Source organism: Carettochelys insculpta, chromosome 1 (assembly GCF_033958435.1).
Source record: "Carettochelys insculpta isolate YL-2023 chromosome 1, ASM3395843v1, whole genome shotgun sequence".
In the NCBI taxonomy this organism is placed as follows: Eukaryota; Metazoa; Chordata; order Testudines; family Carettochelyidae; genus Carettochelys; species Carettochelys insculpta.
Window position 1 is genome coordinate 204,548,173 of NC_134137.1, and position 7,759 is coordinate 204,555,931.

Sequence of the window (7,759 nt, forward strand, 5' to 3'; positions counted from 1 at the left end):
GGTCTCTCTAGCCTGCTTACAGAGCATTTCCTGTAGGATTGCTAGGCAGCCGAATTACTTTAGCTAATGAGCTAAGGTAGACAGAGCAGCCTCAAGGTTGTAGCTTGGGCTCACTTCCCCATTCCTTTTCCATGTTCTCTTTCTCACTCTACCCATCTTCCCCACCCTTTTCAAATAGACTGACAAACTGGTTCACGGTTAGAAATAGAACTCTCTTCCTTAGAACTTGCCCTACCCTCTCAAGCAAATAAACCACCTTTCCTGATCTCTGCTAATTGACAGGTACACAAAGGAAAGCAAGCAGTCCTGTAGCACGTTAAAGACTAATAATATTATTGATTAGGTGATGCACTTTTGTGCTCAAGACCCACTTCTTCAGATCTGGAGGATTACTGAGAGAAAAAGGACCAAGAGGGAAAAAACCCAGAGGAATCAGTTAAATAAAGGGAAAAGGGGGTGGGGAGACCTCTGCAAGTGTCTGTCAAGTTAATGAATATCGAAAGTGGGGAAATTGTCCCTGTAATGGGTAAGATAATTGATAATTTAATAATCACAGTGTTGGCAGACATCCTGCTTACCTTAATAGACACCTGCAGAGGTTTTTTTTCTTCTCCTCCTCCCCTTCCCCCCATTTAGCTATTTCTTCATTTTGTTTTGCTCGGTAATTCTCAGATCTGAAGAAGTGGATCTGTCCCATGGAAGCTCATATCCTAATAAATAATACTGGTAGTCTTTTAAGGTGTTACAGGACTGCTTTCCTTGTTTTGTGAAGATACAGACTAGCTCGGCTACCTCTCAGGTACACAAAGGAGTTAATGAGTTAATCCAAAGGGCTAGAGTGAATGTGCAGACACAAGAGAGCAATTAGAAAAATCTGTGTAGTGACAAATAACACTGACAGATAAAAATGGATTAAAAATTAACCTTTTAATTTTATTATTTTTAAATTACATTATTTTATTTAAAGCAAATATTTTTCATTTAAATGAAGTACATTTTTCTTTTCAAAAATAAACTATTTAAAATTATGGCAACTTATGTAAAAGCCTAAATTTACTATAATCTATTAATTTCAATTATGTAAATATAATATTCAAGTAGTACAAACTTGCTGCTGAGATTTTACATAACGTCGGACCATTGAGTGGGTGGAAATCACTGGCTAAGCACCTGGAACTAGAGTTTGTTACGGCCTAAACCAAATATGGACAAACAATACAGGGGGTCCTCCTTATAAGTTGATTCACTGTAAGTCATTTCACATATACATCATTAATTAAATCATGAAAGCAGATTCATTACAAGTCGCACTGATCTGCATTTACGTTGGCTGGGGACTGAGGGACCAAAAGCCAGAAACATAGCTGAGCGTTGTGGTGGCCAGGCAGTAGGCCCTGTGGAGCAGGCGCCCTGGAAATGAGCCCTGAAGTCCCTGGAGACCAGCAGGGAGCAGCGAGAAGCTGGGAGGAGTCAGAGAGGAGCTGGTCGGTAGCTAGGGAAGCTGTGGGGAGACAGCGGAGAGCCGGGAGGAGTCAGAGGGCAGCTGGCAGGTAGCTGGGGAACTGTGTGGAGCCAGCAGGGCGCTGTTGGGAGCCCATGAGGAGACAGAAGGGAGCCGGCGAGCTGCATGAAGCTGGTGGGGAACTGGCAGGTTGCTGGAGAGGCCAGCAGGGACTCTCAGGAAACAGGGAGAGCTGGAGGAGAGCTTTGGAGAGCTACACAGAACTGGTGGGGAGGCAGAGCAGTGGGGAGCCAGGCCAGCTGTTACCTACCAGCTCTGTTTTTGGGGAACCAGAGCATGAACATCTGTGAGCCCTGTGCTCTTGGGGAGTCAGCAAGTGACACTCATGTATAACAAATCCGCTTCTCCCAGGCCTCTGCTTGAATCAAAGACAAAGCACTGAAACTGGCAGTGATGGACACACCTAAATCTTACCAACAAGGGTGATTGGATTTAAGGCAACACCCCAGCCTCATCTGCATTGAAGATGGAACAGAAAGACCCCCCTATTAGCACAATGAATGGAGAACAGCTGTTCCAAAGCAGGAATCCCACTGAACTATGAGATACCAAAAGCGGAGAAGCACTGTCTGATGGGAAATCTCTGCTCCAGATGCTAATGAACCCAGGCCTGCTCACACCCAAATCGGTCATTATCAGACCAATTCTAGTAATGGATCCTATTGATACCCAAAATACTGAAACTGCCTAGTTGCACTGGGAGCTCTTTGAAGGAACATCACCCATAGCCAGGCATGATCTGTCTCTATTGTCTCACCTCTGTTTACCCATTATCAAACCCAGTGTTCTTCTTGAACCATTGTCCTGTCTCTACAAAAACACCTCCCCTTGCTCAAGAAACTGTTCTGATGCCTGGATGTAAACTCTGCATCAGTTCCATTGAGACCTCATAATCTCCTGCCTGATTATGCTGGGGGCTCTGCTTGTCTCCTGCCTTCTGGAACCCCTACTACCATCACCATCTGGGACTAACAGTGCAAGCTCCCTGGAGTGGTGATCACTCTCTTTCTCTTTCTCTTTCTCTCTCTAGGCATAGCCTCCTGACCTTGCCTTATGTAATTAGTTATAGGGTTTATAACAGCAACGAAGGGTCCTGTGGCACATGATAGACTAACAGAAAAGTTTTGAGCATGAGCTTTCGTGAGCACAGACTCACTTACTAGCCCTAACGTTTGTAATCAATTTATTTACTATTATAACTGTTAAATATATATTCACGACTCAGAAATAAATACCTTTGTAATACTGGTTGCTTCTCTGTCTTTTTCTTCTCCCTTGCTCACTCTTCCTCATGGGTGTTGTTTTGGCTTCCCCATGCACTCTGCAACATTTCTTGTACCTAAGCTAAAAGATTCCTTTGGTGCCCAGAACTCCTGTGGGGTTTGCCCATCGAGTGGGTTACTCGTAGAATGATTGTGCTGTGAAAATGGGGACTGGGGAGGAGGTGCAGAACTGGGGTGGCATATGAGGGTGGCAGCTGAGATTGCTGTTTTACCCAGTCACTGAGTCCAAGGGCACATAAGACCCACAGCTTTAGACTGCTGTGCAGCCCAGCCCACTGAGTACAGGGACATATAGGCTACGTCTACACGTGAAGCCTACATCGAAATAGCTTATTTCGATGTAGCAACATCGAAATAGGCTATTTCAATGAGTAACGTCTACACGTCCTCCAGGGCTGGCAACGTCGATGTTCAACTTCGACGTTGCGCGGCACCACATCGAAATAGGCGCTGCGAGGGAACGTCTACATGCCAAAGTAGCACACATCGAAATAAGGGTGCCAGGCACAGCTGCAGACAGGGTCACAGGGCGGACTCAACAGCAAGCCGCTCCCTTAAAGGGCCCCTCCCAGACACAGTTGCACTAAACAACACAAAATACACAGAGCTGACAACTGGTTGCAGACCCTGTGCCTGCAGCATGGATCCCCAGCTGCCGCAGCAGCAGCCAGAAGCCCTGGGCTAAGGGCTGCTGCCCACGGTGACCATAGAGCCCCGCAGGGGCTGGAGAGAGAGCGTCTCTCAACCCCTCAGCTGATGGCCGCCATGGTGGACCCCACTATTTCGAAGTTGCGGGACGCGCAACGACTACACGGTCCCTACTTCGACGTTGAACGTCGAAGTAGGGCGCTATTCCTATCCCCTCATGGGGTTAGTGACTTCGACGTCTCGCTGCCTAACGTCGAAGTTAACTTCAAAATAGCGCCCGGCGCGTGTAGCCGTGACGGGCGCTATTTCGAAGTTAGTGCCGCTACTTCAAAGTAGCGTGCACGTGTAGACACGGCTATAAGGTGTCAGAGTATAAGTGCTGATTAACCAGTCGTCTTAGAGGAGCTCTGTTAGAGAGAGAGAGAGAGAGTGAGTGAGTGTGTGTGTGTGTTCACCTGAGTCCAGGGTGGGAAAACTTTAATCCTGTGGACCCTGGGTCAGGCAGAATAGCTGCATTGGAAGGAAATTAGCAAAAGGAAGAAGTAAAGCTCCTTAGGAACGCTAGTGTCACAAGGAGCACACTGATAGAATTAGTCACCTCTTCCCCCTGTAGCCCCAAATAAATGAGCATGCCCCAGACTAATGGGCAAAACTGGTGAGACAGCGGCTGTGAACACAGCTGCAAGCTGTTTGGATCTGTGGGTGGTGGGGAGCCACAGTGGATGTGGCTGCTAGGGCCCAGGAGCAGCCGGAAGCTGGGACCCAGCTGCCAGGACTTGCAACCAGTCAGGAGCCAGCTGCGCAGAGGTGTGGGGAGATGACTTTCCTTTGTGCAGAACATTCTCTTATCTGGGTGCTGGATAAGAGAGGTGCAACCTGTACTGTACTGTACTGTACCGTACTGTACTGTACTGTACTGTACTGTACTTCCCCCATCCCACTTCTCCTCCGCCTATCTGTTTCAGTAGCCCTACTTCCACCATCAAGCACATTGAATCCATATCCATTTCTATTTATTGTTTTTTGTGGATTATAGGTACATTATATGTACCACACCTGTGAACTGTATGTGATGGGAACATATCTCAAGCTAATCACGTTATTCCTTATGGATATTAATTCCCCTTCTAAATTGTTTCACTATGGCTGTCTAAACTAGCCTCCTTCTTCAAAGGGGGCATGCTAATCAGCCTGAGTGGAGAATACTAATGAAGCCCTGTGATGAATATGCAGCACCTCATTAGGCGAATTCTCCCCGCAGAAATTTTGAAGTTGCAAACTTCGAAGTGCCAGCATGCGCGTAGCCGTGGGCACTTCGAAATACCCACACAGCTTCGAAGTTGCCACGGGGAGAATTAGCCTAATGAGGTGCTGCATATTCATCGCAGCACTTTATTAGTGTTCTCCACTCAGGCTGATGACCGTGCCCCCTTCGAAGAAGGGGGCTAGTTTAGACACAGCCTATAAATTGCATTATTTAGGAACGTAATCTGGACTTACAACAAGGACCCCTGTAGCCTCTTCTGCAGCTGCAGAGAGAATGTTTTCTTCATTTTGGTTTATTCAGCTAGTATAGTTCAGTTATCACTTCATTCAGAGTTAAAATTGAGGTCTTAGAGGATGACTTCTACTACTGCTAAAATCTTGAAGGGCATCATGGCTACAAATAATCACTTCAATGCACTGACTACAAATAATGCTTCCCTTGTTTAATAAATCAGTATATTTTAACTGCAAAATATTTTTGATGAACTTGCTTTTACTTGCATGGTAGACAGTCTCAGCAAGTAGTCAGGTTAGCCTGTAGCTTCACAAAAAACAAGCAGTCCTGTGTCACCTTTGTAGGTAGTCCGTCGTGTCTGACGATGACGTCTTGAGCTTGCACAGGCTCATCGGTTGTGGACTCTCATGTGGCCGAAGAGTCCAAGCTTTGAATGGCATGGGCGCTCACAGTGGGAGCAAGGGAATTGTCCTGGCTCTGTTAGTGCAGCTGCTGCTGTTGCTTTCTTCTTCTCATGAGCATCAATGAGGCATACGCGTTGCTGCTCTTCAAAGTTGTCATACGTGTGTCGTACGAGAGCATGCCAGCCTGTTCGGTCTTTTGTATGCAGCTCTAGCTGATCTGGTTTTAAATCAGCATGAGCAATGTTGGCCTTCACGCAGTCTTTGTATCTCTTGCGAGGCCTACCTTGATTCCTTTTGCCCTGGGAGAGTTCACCATAGAGGAGTTGCTTAGGGATTCGTGACTCCTCCATTCGTATGACGTGGGCTTTCAGAATCATGGCTTTGATGCTTGTGGTTCCTGCTCTGTCCAGGACTTCCAGGTTTGTAACTCTGTCTTGCCATCGAATGTGACCTCAGGCTGTGTGTGTGGAAGCGCTCCAGCAGTTTTATGTGTTTTCTGTACAAGGTCCAGGTTTCACAGCCATGCAGGAGACTGGGCAGGACTACAGCCTTGTACACTTTCGGTTTAGTAGACTGTCGGATATTGTGCTGATTCAACACTCGCACTCTCAGACATCCTACCACCTTAAAGACTAACAATTTTGTGTATTAGGTAATAAGCTTTCATGGGTAAGACCCACTTCATCTTGGTAAATCTTGTTAAGTCATGCAAGGGTTACTGGGAAGTTACAAATCAGCACTTATTTTGAACTCAGGTGCAGCATAGCTTACACTGGCTTCAAAATAAGATGCCTCGAAATAACTTATACAATTTACACAATGCAAATTGCTTAACTTATTTCAAGCTATGTCTACAGTGTAGCCCTAACCACCTAGTTTTATTTGATTAATAAAGATACGTTTAAATACTTGTTCTGTGCATTTTTAGTTGAATTCCAATTTCCAGCCAACTATAGCTTGCTACAAACGATAAGAAAAAAAGTTAATCATCATTCAATAAATAAGAAACATATAATTCATCGTTTTCTAGCATTAGAAAAATACAAAAATTAAGAAGTTGCATAAACATACCTAGAGCTCTATAACTGCTTCACTACAACTGCATGAATATAGTGTCCTCGGCTATGTCTACACGTGCCCCAAACTTCGAAATGGCCATGCAAATGGCCATTTCGAAGTTTACTAATGAAGCGCTGAAATGCATATTCAGCGCTTCATTAGCATGCGGGCGGCAGCGGCGCTTCGAAATTGACGAGCCTTGCCGCCGCGCGGCGCGTCCAGACGGGGCTCCTTTTCGAAAGGGCCCCGCCTACTTCGAAGTCCCCTTATTCCCATGGGAATAGTCTTGACAGTCTTGACATGGGAATAAGGGGACTTCGAAGTAGGCGGGGCCCTTTCGAAAAGGAGCCCCGTCTGGACGCGCCGCGCGGCGGCAAGGCTCGTCAATTTCGAAGCGCCGCTGCCGCCCGCATGCTAATGAAGCGCTGAATATGCATTTCAGCGCTTCATTAGTAAACTTCGAAATGGCCATTTGCATGGCCATTTCGAAGTTTGGGGCACGTGTAGACACAGCCCTCCTGGGTTAGCTAAGAAAAGTACTGAATACACTGTCAAGACTATTTAATTTCAAATTAACCTGTTACCTGTGAATGTGAGCATTCCATTAGGGCCAAAGCTGATTTGTGAGCCTCTAGGGCAGAGGTGGGTAACCTACACGCCACAAGCCCAATGCGGCCCCCAGCTTGCTTTTATCCAGCCCATGGTCAGGCTAGATTAAGGAAAGGGCTTTAGGGGCTGCAGCCCAGGGTCCCAGGCTCTGGGCTGCAACTACAGAAGCCTCTGTGTTCTGGGACAGTCCTTCCCTACCCACCCCAGGCTGGAGCCATGTTGTCCCAAGCAGCTGGGGAAGCTCTGTCTCCCATGCTGCCCTTGCCTGCAGGCACCACCCTCCACAGCTCCCACTGGTTTGGAGTCACTGCCAATGGGAGTTGCAGGGGGCAGTGCCTGCAAGTGAGAATGGGACAGGACGGAGCCCCTTAGCCCCACCACCATCAAACAAGAGTTGCTCGGAGTAGACAGCCCACACCCTAAATACACACTGCAGCTCTGAGCCCCCTCCTGCATGCTACATCCCCCTCAGCCCTGAGACAGCTTCAGCACCCTAACTCCTGCCCAGACCCTGCACCCCCAGACCTGAGCCACAGAGCCGGAGTGGGAATCTGGGCATTTTGTTTGCTTCTTTGTGATTGTTTTGCTTTCCTGTTGGGCTGCAGGCCAGTGAGGGCTTTTTGGCCTCCCATGCAAATTTCCCAGCCCCATTCTAGGGAGAGTGAAGGCAGGTCCAGACTTAGGGAGGTGCAGGACCTAGAAGGTGCAGGGCCTCCCTCCAGTGCCCGTGCAC